The 13,194-nt window shown below is 37.0% G+C and overlaps 1 protein-coding gene across 1 annotated transcript in view; it reads left to right on the top strand.

The window, feature by feature from the left end:
• The window catches only part of flt3 (fms related receptor tyrosine kinase 3), a 127,758-nt gene that overhangs the window by 63,634 nt on the left and 50,930 nt on the right, over window positions 1–13,194 (top strand). The window lies entirely within an intron of this gene.

Genomic DNA, 13,194 nt, shown 5'->3' with positions numbered 1-13,194 from the left:
AAAACACCTATTAAATTCCGATAACACCTTACCGCAATATCTGTGAAAAGGATGTTTATTGATTAAATCCATCAATCCAGGGATGTGTCCATTCCAACAAGCATTGGGCACGACTGAGAAACAATCCCTGGACGAGGTCTCCGCTCATCAAAAGGTGAATACAAGCACACATACACTAGCGTCATTTTAGTGGCACCAAATCCCCAAGTCTGCATATCTTTGGAAGGAAACCGGAGCACAGTGTGAAATACAAGCAAGAAATACCAGCAACGTAACTCCCTGCGAGACAGCAGTGCCATTGCTCCGCCACCGTGTCACCCCCATGTGTGTAATTATTAACAGTATTCATTATTTAAATTAAATTATATGTAAAATGTAACATACACACTTTAATGCATTTCATCATGAAAGTGATATCAAGTATGAATCTAAAGATTCTAAATGTGCAGAGAGTTGGAATATCAGACATTTAATTTGTTCTGTGTGGTGATCTTTTGCTGCTTGCCGCAGCTGTCAGGTCCAAGAAGCTCGTAGCGATTAAAAACTGGGATGACGTTTACGACGGTCTGCTTTAATGATAAAGTAAACTACGAGGTTAAAGTGGACAATTCGAGATTAAAGCCGAAATTTCCACTTTAATCATAAAATACACGTTTTCACCGAGTCTTTTATTTTTTTCTCAGTGGCTCAAATACAGCGCTATACATTATGTTGGCGATGTGAAGTTGGAAAAAAAATAGACGGCACTGAGACTTTTAAACTGTATCGTGTCATTACATTCGGGAACTATCTACATGTGACGATACATTTTAAAAGTCTCACATACCAGTGTCTTCTTTTTTAATTTTTTTTATTACCGAATTACATTCGGGAACTATCTACATGTGACGATACATTTTAAAAGTCTCAGTGCCGTCTATTTTTTTTTTTTTTCCAACTTCACATCGCCAACATAATGTATAGCGCTGTATTTGAGCCACTAAGAAAAAAATAAAAGACTCGGTGAAAACGTGTATTTTATGATTAAAGTGGAAATTTCGGCTTTAATCTCGAATTGTCCACTTTAACCTCGTAGTTTACTTTATCATTAAAGCAGACCGTCGTAAACGTCATCCCAGTTTTTAATCGCTACGAGCTTCTTGGACCTGACAGCAGGTAAAGTAAAAAAATAAAAAATAGACGGCACAAAAGATAGTATATGAGACTTTTAAAATGTATCGTGTCATTACGATCGGGAATATGCGACGCTTGAATATAAAAGCACCACGAATGCATCTGTATGTCGGCATTTTGCTTCAACACTTTGAACCATTTATCAAACAGCAAAGCGAGCACATCGATCCCCGAAGGATCTCCATAGTGGCTTGCTGTCACATGTAGATAGTAAACAGAGACTCTGACGTCACGTTCCGACTTTTAGCACACTGCGCCCCCCGACTTTTTGCTGGTACTGCAACTCGCGCACGCGTCGCGTTAATTTCTGAGGACCTGCTCAAAGGACGCGTGAAATGAACGCTGGGAACGCGTGGCAGCCATGATGCGGACGCGTACGCGTTCTGAGCGTGAAGTATAAATGAGCCCTTAGGAGGGGCTTTGGGAATGCACTCAAAAAAGAAGCACATACATCATGTTTGTACATTGTAAGATGGCTTGCTAATTTCTAGGATTCATCATTTTAATGAAACTCACCAAAGATTCATCTAGGGTGCCTGTTTGTTTGGTGGTGTTTGTGGTTTGCCTGTGATAAATATTATCCTGTTGAGAGAACTGTTCTGCACTCAGTAGTATCATTGTTTGCTCTAAAGTCTAGTGACCCAAAAGCAAAAATGTGGTTTGCAAAAATGAATAAACAAGTAAAATGAAGCATTCTGTGCTTGGAAATAAGACCAATTACACACACACACATAAACACACACAGAAATAAATATGCCAACCCAGGGCCATCATCTTAGCAATCTGAACTTTGATGGGCGAGGTTTGACTGTTGGTTTGAAACATGCGGGTCTATAGATGAGAGATGCCTAATCAACAATGCACTGTAACAGGCATGGTAAAATTTAGTTTAACAAATACACCACTATAATAAGAATAGAAAATCTTTTTTAAAAACACACATAATGTCAGCTTAGTACTCCTGTAGCCACAGACAAAGCACTCCTCACATGGGTTCAATAACATCACAGTTACCCAGCCTGCAACAGCCACAGCAGACAACAATACTACATCAAGATCTCCTTATATAAATTGCATAGGAACTTGAGCACTTTAATATGCACTGAAAATTTTAAAAATCATTATCGTTCAAGGGTAATCATAAAATACAAATGTTAATAGGTTTAGCCATTGTTCGAAAAGTTGAAGATGATAAGTGCCAGGATTAAATTTTCTTAGAAACCTGTCCTTCACTGAGTCATAGGTTTGCAAGTGAGTGCTCTCTTGAAGACAAGCTGCACAAGCTGGGCCTTCTGCACATGCTGCGTGAAGCATCTATGGTCCATGAAACATTCTTCATGACTGAAAATGTATTCTCACACATAGCTGTGGATGCACCAAACGTTAAAAGATGTTAGAGCGTTTGGCATGGAGTCCAGTGCTTGGTGATGTGTTGTTTAATTGGTCACTTATGTCATTTTTTGCTAATTATTTGTAAAATAACATACTCTTTCTCAATTCTGGTTAAATTTATTAAGTTCATTATGTGTTTAACAAGTTCTGCATTTAGAAGTTTGTTGCTCTTTGGAGCAAGAGTAATGAGAATTTGAGGATGCTGTTTGTTGAACTCACTGATTCAACTCTACAAACATGAGGTCAGTTTCAGTGAAGTATGGCATCCACAGTGCAGTCTCAACACTTTGTCCAAATGTGCTTTCAATCACATACCAAACTGTATTCCTACTGGTTTTGTATCTCTGTTTTAATGGTGCAAGAGTGGTGTCATCGGCGTAAGCATGTCCCAGCTCAATCAATTTGGCTTCATAGCTCTGTGTAGTGTTAGTCACTCAGTACTAGCGCGTTACAAAATGTCGCCTGAGACAAGAGCATTTTTGCCATCCATTTCCTACCTCCACCCACAGCTTAACCCCAACCTACAAACCTGTACCATGTCCTTAGACAGCATGAAATGATGCACTTAATTCACACCACATGCAATACGTATTTCTCACCTTAAACAGATTCCATTAATTAACAGAATTTTACAAACTGTCATAACACATTTGTCTTACATTAATACTTGTTTTAAAACTCCACAAATCTCGTCCTCTTTAGTGCATCACCATAATGACTAGATGATTATACACTTCATGTTGGTTCGTTTTCCTGGCACTCTAAAAAAAGTTCCTCCTAGCTGGAAAAACTGACTCCATGCATTGATGGGATAGTGATAATGCCTTACTTGCCTACACTAGTGAAGATACAGGAACAGAGAATTTGGTTTAGCATTTTAGCATTATACTTTAGTTGAATTTAGTAATTTTATTAGGCTATTCAGATTAGTTCAAGAGCCTAAATATAATTTATATGGTTACAATTTATGGGGATGCATAATATTGAAATTATCATGGTGTCACTATCATACTGTAACTGTAAGCTACTTGCCAGCCTGGTAGTTTAAATAGTGAACTACCTTACCAGAAAGTCATCTGTAGTCCCTTTCAAAGATTTTTTTTTAACACTCGTGTGAAATAGAGTCAATCTTTTTACAGAAACGTGAACGGCAAAAGGAAAAAAAAGAAAGCTTGCCAATGCAACCCAATTGTCACATTTTTTTCTACAATGTCATGCATCAAACATTATTATTCTGAGAGAGTCTTGCACACAGTAAAGAATTTGAAGTCATCATGCAGTTGGTATTCATGTTTGTTTATTAGGTCACGTCTCTCTGGTTTATTCATTTTTATTTCTCCTAATTTAGGACAGATAATCATTACTCTGTCATATAGGATTTGAATGACTTGCAAAGGGAAACTGAGTCACTTTCAGCTGCAGTAGTCTGTATAGTCAAACACAGACGTTATGGATTTTTCAAGTCATTTTTACCATTGCCACTTTTTAAAGCTTGCTCCTTAATGTTTTTTTTTTTTTTTAATTTTTATTTATTAATTTTATTACAATCAATACATAGCAATCAAGTTTTTACAAAAAAAAGAATTATGTTAAGAACAGATCGATCCCCACCCTGAGAGAGAGAGCAAGCCAAACGGTGTAAAATTTAAGGCTTGTAAAAATACCTAAATTAATAAATTCTCTGTGCTTTATAAACTTATTTTAAAATATTACTGATTAGATCCTGCCATGTTTTGAAAAAAGTCTGTACAGATCCTCTAACTGAGTATTTGATTTTTTCCAATTTTAAATAGTATAACACATCAGTTTCCCACTGACTTAAAAGAGGAGAGTTTGGGTTCTTCCAGTTTATCAGAATAAGTCTGCGTGCCAACAGTGTAGTGAATGCAATCACAATTTGTTTGTCCTTCTCCACTTTAAGCCCCTCTGGAAGAACCCCAAACACAGCTGTTAATGGGTTAGGAGGGATTGTGAGTCCAAGGCTGTCTGAGAGGTAATTCAAATTTTTTGTCCAGAATAATGCTAATTTGGTGCAGGCCCAGAACATGTGACCTAGTGAGGCTGGGGCTTGGTTGCAACGTTCGCAGGTTGGATCATGCCCTGGAAACATTTTGAGAGTTTTAGTCGAGACAGATGTGCTCGATATATAATTTTGAGTTGTATAATTGTATGCTTTGCGCATATGGAGCTCGAGTGAATTCTCTGCATTGCTACTTTCCACTCCTTTTCTGATATATTAATTGAGAGGTCATTTTCCCAGTGTCCTCTTGGATCTTTGAAAGGAAGGGATTGTAAAAGGATTTTATATATTGTAGAGATGGAGTCTAATCCTCAAAATTGAGCAATATTTTTCCAGCGTGGATGAGGGTGCAAGATGAGGAAAATCTGGAAGGTTCTGTTTAACAAAGTTCCTGATTTGAAGATAGTGAAAGAAATTTGTAGCTGGAATGTTAAATTTGGAATGTAATTGTTCATAGGATGCAAAGACGTTGTCTATATAAAGATCTCTAAGCAAGTTAATTCCAAATTTTTCCAGATATTAAAACTGCATATGTTTGTGAAGGTTGAAAGAGGTGGTTCTCTTGCAGGGTGCCACAGATAGAAGCTTCTCCGTCTTAAAATGCTTTCTACATTGGTTCCAGATTCTAAGTGAGTGGAGCACAATTGGGTTATTAGTGTATTGCCGATAACGTGTGTTTATTGGAGCACAGAGCAGGAATACAAAGAAGTACTGCAGGATTTTACTTCTATTGCGGTCCATGCCTGTGTATGTTCTTCTATTTGTGTCCAGGTTCTTATCGACTGTATATTTGCCCCAGTAATAAAACTGGAAGTTAGGTAGAGCCATGCCGCCTTCTGCCTTTTGTCTTTGTAGGGTCGCTCTTTTGATGCGTGGATGTTTAGAATTCCAAATAAATGAGGTTATTGTTGAATCTAATTGCTTAAAGAACGATTTATTAATGTATATTGGTATGTTTTGAAATAAAAAAAGGAGCTTAGGAAGAATATTCATCTTAACAGTGTTAATTCTTCCAGCTAGTGTGAGATGAAGGGTTGACCATCTATGCAAGTCTTGTTTAATTTTTTCCATGCAGACGACGAAATTTTGTTGATATAGAGCTTTATGTTTACTTGTGATGTTTACCCCGAGGTATTTAAACTGTTCTGCAATGATAAAAGGTAGGGTGTCTAATCTAATATTATATGCTTGAGAATTCACCGGAAAGAGTACACTTTTATTCAGATTAATTCTGAGACCAGAGAGCTTTTGAAATTCTGTGAGTGCTGCTAAGACTGCAGGCACAGAATTTTCTGGGTCCGATATATACAGTACCATGTCATCTGCATATAATGAGATTTTCTGTTCCAGTCCTTCTCTGCTAATCCCCTTTATCTGATCAGTATTTCGACAATGTATTGCCAGTGGTTCAATGGCAATTGCAAACAGCAGCGGTGACAAAGGGCATCCCTGTCTTGTGCCACGTTTAAAGTAGTCTGAGCAAATGTTATTGATGCAAACTGAAGCTTCTGGGTTAGTATACAGTAATTTAATCCATGCACAAATGTTCGGGCCAAACCCAAACTCTCCAAAATAGTAAAAAGGTATTTCCATTCAATCATGTCGAATGCTTTTTCTGCATCCAATGATAATAATATTTCTGGGGTGTTTGATTTAGTTGGTGAGTATATTACATTAAACAGGCGTCGAAGATTTGAAGATAAGTGTCGGCCCCTAATAAATCCAGTTTGGTCTTGTGATATTACAGAGGGTAGCACTTTCTCCATCCTTCTAGCTATGATTTTAGAGAGTATTTTAACGTCGTTATTCAGAAGTGAAATTGGTCTGTATGATGCACATTGTAATAAGTCCTTATTTTGTTTTGGAAAGACAGTGATTAATGCTTGGCGAAAGGTTTGTGGAAGAGATTGGTTATCTCTGGCTTCTGTAAATGTTGCTAATAGGAGGGGAGCTAGCTGAGCGGAGAATTTCTTGTAAAACTCTGCAGGGTAGCCGTCAGGGCTCCTTAATGTTTTTAATGTTGTTAATCCTTAAGGTTAATAATGAACTTTTTTTTTTGCATTGTTAAAATGCTGCCTTTAACAAAGTGCCATCAGAGACGATCACCTTGTTGCCTCACCCTGCGTGACGGTCCTTTAGCCACGTATTAAAATATAAAACTTTATTTTTATTCATAGAAGACACAAATTAGCTTATCAGATGTACTTCTTACTTGTATGTCTGTGTTTACATTACAAGAAACCTTATGCAGAGATCCCTTATTTGTTTAATTTGTTGCCCCTTGAGTGTAGTTTGAGGAGTGGAGGGCACCTCCTATCACACCGTTTAGTAAAATGTATGCACTGCTTTGAATTGATTAGTTTGCTAGTTTCTGGTGATTTTGTTTTGAGGAATTTTATGAACCTATTAATCTTTTAAGATTTTTTTCCAATTAGCAGTGAATTAACTCACTACTGACTGTTTGATTAAATCTATGTTCCTGACTCCCCAGACTTTTCTGCAGTTGTCTGAGCGCAGTGGTAGTTGGTGCCAGCCTCTATAATTCTATGGAGACAGTTTTAATGAAGAGCCTGAACTAAAGTGAGAATTATTCCCTAGTTTATGGAAACACAGTAGAAATATCACATGCACTCCTGCTGCTGTCAGTATTGAGCACACTGTTTGCCTCCTTCGCTTCTCTTCCACCAGCCTTTTTCTCATTACTTGCAAATCCCCTTGGCGGTAACTGAAGATAGATCCTTCTAACCATTTTCTTATATCCATTATTTAGACTAATGATAGTCTGTATTTTTGACTAAAGAAATTAGATACACAATTCTAAGGGCACACCTGAGATACCTGAAAATCAAGAATTTTCTGGCCTAGTTTTTCCATAACTCCAGTGCACATCCTACTGTATAAATCCCTACATTCTTATTTATTTACAACACATATTGTGGCTTTTTGTAAGACTGGGGTGAACAATGGAAAAGGAGGAATGCTGAGGCATCTAAAGAAGAATGAATTTACTGTCTGCTTTGAGATAGTTTTCAGTGTAGTGTGGACTATTTTATATTTCAACTTAGCAATATAACACCACCTGCCACTTTAAATACAGCTTCATTAAAGTCTTAACATTAAATTAAAACAGTAAACTAAATTACCCTATAAACTTTCTTGAAGATGTTGACTGTGACTGATAGGCGTGCTGTCGTCCCCTTGAACCCTCAGATCAGATGCCAGACACCAGGTAAAAGTCCAATAATTGACTTTATTAAAGTAACACAGTGCACAAAGCGCCCTCCTCTCCACAATACTCATATAAATTAACCACAACACAATTCTCAATAAATCCTCCACTCCCAGACGCGTTGCCACCCTGCCACCAAGCTCAGCTCGTCCGTCTGGGATTTCCCACAATCCTTTATAGTCCTTGACCCGGAAGTGCTTCTGAACCCTCTGTCCATGTGATTTCCTAGCACTTCTGGGTCAGATCAAAAACTCTTCTTTTTCATCCCGGAAGTACGTAATTTCCCCTGTCCCTGTGACCAGGACGTCTTTCTGGGTTATATGGCAAATACCAGTCTCTGAGCCTCCTTGCAGCGTCTTCTTGGAAGGAAAACTCCACTATCCATGATGCCATGCTAGAATTCAGGGCACCTCCATGCTGCCGGAAGGGCTCAATCTAGCGGCGTGGGGGTATTGGCCGGGATGAACGGCCGGCCATAGTTCACATGATTAAGGTGGATAATCCTTCTCAGCAAGAATATTTAGACAGTTGTGCACTACATTTAAGAAATCATGAAGAAATTTGTTTTCTAAATCTATACTAATAAAAGGCAAAGCCCTCACTGACTGACTGACTGACTGACTGACTAACTGACTCACTGACTGACTGACTGACTGACTCATCACTAATTCTCCAACTTCCCGTGTAGGTAGAAGGCTGAAATTTGGCAGGCTCATTCCTTAAAGCTTACTTACAAAAGAGGAATATAGAAGAGGTATAAACGAGACTTTTCATCACTTTGTAACGGAGTTAAAATTGCTGGTGAAGGACTGAGCTTATGCAAACAAAGATGAGATGGTCAGGGATAATATAGTGTTTGGCACAAACTCATCAAAAGTGCGAGAGAAACTTTTAAGTACCGGGTCTGAGCTAACATTAAATAAAGCCGTGAACATTGCAAGATCGCCCGACATAACACAAGCACAGCTGAGAACCTTCGATGCATGTATTCCGAGCGGCTCACGTGAACTGACTTTGCAGGACTGGAAAAGGTAAACCCGTGCCTGCAGTGTGTGATGTCTGAGATAAAGAGGAAGATGAGCTGCTCATTGATGCAGTAGGAAACGAACAACCCTCTGAATCTGAACAAGCCTTTGTACACGTATCAATAGGAAAGCAAGGCATAAAGCTTAAGTTTAAATTACGTTCATAGACACGCTGCCGCTAAATATTCACAGGCAAATCAACAACTTAATACCAGGAATGCCTGTTAAACATCTTAGATTCACGAGTACCGATTTGGGTAGTGATCACTTCAATAAATGAAACCTGTTCAAAAAACGCATTACACAATTGAGAAGGCAGCAAAAGAATATGAAGCGAGTGATGCATACAAGCATATTCATAAGTGCAGCTACTGTGGAAACAAAGCACGGTGTAAACCTTAAGTTTAAATTAAGTTCATAGACAGGCTGCCACTGGCATTTGTGATGCCTACGACGAATATGATATTCGCGAAGTACAAGTTTAATGAGAAGACGCAGGGTATAAACGAGACTTTGGATCAATTTGTAACGGAGTTAAAATTGCTGTAACAGAGTTAAAATTGCTGGTGAAGGACTGTGCTTATGCAAATGATTAGAAAAGCAAGGTGTAAAGCTTAACTTTAAATTAAATTCATAGACACGCTGCCACTGGCGTTTGTCATGCCTAAGACAAATACGATATTCGCGAGATACAAGTTTAATGAGAGGACGCAGGGTATAAACGAGACTTTTCATCACTTTGTAAGTACCGGGTCTGAGATAACATTAAATAAAGACGTGGACATCGCAAGATCGCACAAGATAGCACAAGCACAGCTGAGAACCTTCGATGCATGTACTCCAAGCGGCTCACGTGAACTGACTTTGCAGGACTGGGAAAGGTAAACCCGTGCATGCAGTGTGTGATGTCTCAGATAAAGAGGAAGACGAGTTGTTTATTGATGCAGTAAGAAAGGAACAACCCTCAGAATCTGAACAAGCCTTTGTAGACATATCAATAGGAAAGCAAGGTGTAAAGCTTAAGTTTAAATTAAGTTCATAGACACGCTGCCGCTAAATATTCGCAGGCAAATCCACAACTTAATACCGGGAATGCCTGTTAAACATCTTAGATAGATAGATAGATAGATAGATAGATAGATAGATAGATAGATAGATAGATAGATAGATAGATAGATAGATACTTTATTAATAGATTCACAAGTACCAATTTGGGTAGTGATCACTTCGATGAATGAAACCTGTTATCTTTACAACAGTTGACAAACACGGAATGTAACTTGAACACAACACATCCTCCAAATACGAATCTGATTGAAACAAATAATGATAATCAAATCCTTGATGACAGCAACACTCATAACAGTCACAAAACAATTACATTGACAATCATGTTACGTTATTTTTAAAATGTTTCCTTTTCATTTTCATAATTTCTTTAACACACTACTTCTCTGCTGCGAAGCGCGGGTATTTTTCCAGTATTCAATAAAAATGTTTTTTTTCTGGGAGTTGTTGAATATTTTAAATATGCTAAGAGTTCTGTTATTTGGGATTTTCCTTCTCAAACAGATTATTTTATGTAACACAGACATTAAACTGATCAGTTATGTTATCTTTATATTATGTATTCTGTGTTAGCCTCTACTTATCTAACTGAAGGATTGGATGTTAACCAGGATGTATAGCTGTTTATTTAAAAGAAATGTTATACATTCCAATTTTTCAGCACCTGTTGGTGTTCATATTTGTAGATGCAAATGAGGACACTTAGTTTTAGTGGTTATGCCTTATGTGGAGTCGTTTCACTGCACTCTTTCACTGCTGGTTCTGACTACAAATGAGTTGTAGCTTTGGCCTTGTGTTTCTTGTAGGGTCAAGAACAATCGCAAAGAAGAGTAAAACATAAATCTGTGAATATATTCCAAAAAGCAGAAGGCCAAATAGTCAGAAAATCAATGAAAAACACAAAAAAGGAAACTTCATTTCAGACTAAAGTACTAACTTTATCCGACTCATCCCCTGTTACAGAGACAGTTATGTCACTTTCAGTACTAAAGCCAGAAAGGGACAATGCCAAATTCAAAAGAAAAATAGTGTTGGAACAAACAAAAAAGTCTCATTTTAATTACTTTTAAATTCATTTTTTGCACGAAGGGCTTTCTGGGCACCCTATAACGAATACTTAATACAAATTAGATAATTTCATTAAACTCTACCTTTTCTGAGGAGACATTTTCAGAAAGAGCTTGTTGTGGCAATGTGTTACGTGTTCATTAGTACATGCAAGTAAGAATTTCACTGTACTCTGTACACAGTCACAGTACTATCCCTAAAAATGTACAAGTCTTTAAATTAAATTACATGGGAAAAAACAGAGCTTCCCACTCTGCCTAAAAAACAAAAAAAGCAAAAAATGAATTATTGTTTAATATGAATTAGTAAACCACACAGAAAGACATCTTTGTTCTTCATCCAGGTATGGTACTGTACACTTTCTAGCCCACAACTATTTATCAACTATGCATGTACTCCTGTAAGAGAAGGTAAAATTTCTGTAACTGCAGATGTTATTTCCAACCAAGTTCTGCTTTTAATTGGACTCCTACCATAATAAAGTTAGTGGTTATTTCCCAGTTTCTGTGTAGTGGTGTTAGTCTAAAAACTGGATGTTCTAAACATTTATTGGAATTTATTCATATATGGATGTTTCATGGGGAATATTATGGTGTTTTTTTAATCTTTTTTTAAGGTTTTAATCATCATCATGATTTTCATTCTGCTGTCATTTAATGAAAAGCATACCAGTGAGTATGACGGTGAATCATCCACAGACAATCAGCAGTTGGTTTTGTTTGCCCTGGTGTCTACCCAGTTCATCATTGTCATTATTCAATGACGGCTGCCTTAAGCAGACCTACTTGCAGGTGGGACAAGACTGAGGAAGATGTGTCCCCCTTGGTGTCCAGAGCATGCACCCCTCAAGTTGCCAAAACTATGCCTTTTAGTGTTCATAGCATGTAGGGCCAATGTAGAGTTACATAAACAGAACCCTTTAGGTGACAGCACCCGTGGTGGCTTCCTGTGTCGCCAAATGGATTGACTGGCTCCATCATTATTTGAATAAACTTCAGTGAGCTAACTTTACAGACAAAGCTGAATTAATAGGACAATTAGAATAGAGAGTTAAGCAGTTGAAACTAAAAACCCAAGTATTTCTAAATTTCTTATAAATGTTTATCTTTAGTTATAACACCACACTTTTTGGAATGTAGAATTAAAAAAGAAGAAGAAACAGATAATTAAATTTACTTCTAATTTATTAGACATAAATTAGCAGTAAAATAACTCAATGATTATATAACAGGTTAAAAAAAACCTGTAGCCACAGTGAGCCACCATGGCAGAACATGAGACCCACTTGCCTAATCCACAACACATTGTATCATCTGCCTTAACTTATCCTTGTGGAAGCTGGCCCATATTAATGTTTTTTTTCAGAAACCTGTTAATAAAAATAAAAGATTGTGTTTCTTTTTTTTAGTTTACTTTGCAAAAGAATTCATTTTAAACTAATAGCTTTGCCAGCTGCTCAACCAATACTCACTAAAATTATCACTCACATACAAAACACCATTTTCAGTTTTAACCTAAACTACACTCTTCATTTTTTTCAAGTGAAGTATCTCTCATGACACATGAGAACAGATTATGTGCCACACAATCCCTCAAGGTCGCATCGATCAACCATAAGTCCATTGTTATTCATGATGAGTTTCTATTCTGTAGAAGTAAAACATAAAGCAAGTATCTCAAGCCAAAGCATGTCGTTGTCTACTGAGTAATGTGACAGGGGATTTTCACTTTTGTTTTAGTGAATGAATCGTTCGGAAAAGACAATTATTTGTGGTAATTTTTATTCTTCTCCTAAAATTCTTTGTAAAGCAGCTTTTATTGTATGATCAACAATCTTGAGTATTTAGTGTAAATAGAAATACTTGAGAAATCTTTCAACTGCCTGAAATCAGGATTCAGGATTATATATTTTAGGCTTTCATTTTTATCTGCCTGCCTCAAATATTGATATATTAAAAAGTAAGTTACATTTTTTGTCCCTAATATACAATGGTCTTCAGTATGTTCTTCTGTTTTTAAAATACTTTACACACAGCATAAAGTAAAACTTCCATAATGAGCATGTTTTCAAACAAAATGACATGCTACTTTGATAATGTCCATTGTCAGTGCAAATATTTCATGTGATACACATTCAAAAGTATCTGCATGTAATAAGTAACTGTATAAATGTATTCAAGTTATCACTCTTTAATGTAATATTGTTCTTTATCAGTATG

The sequence above is a fragment of the Polypterus senegalus genome, chromosome 2, assembly GCF_016835505.1.
Source record: "Polypterus senegalus isolate Bchr_013 chromosome 2, ASM1683550v1, whole genome shotgun sequence".
NCBI lineage: Eukaryota > Metazoa > Chordata > Cladistia > Polypteriformes > Polypteridae > Polypterus > Polypterus senegalus.
The sequence above is the reverse complement of the archived record's forward strand: the minus strand, read 5'-3'. Positions and strand labels throughout refer to the sequence as shown.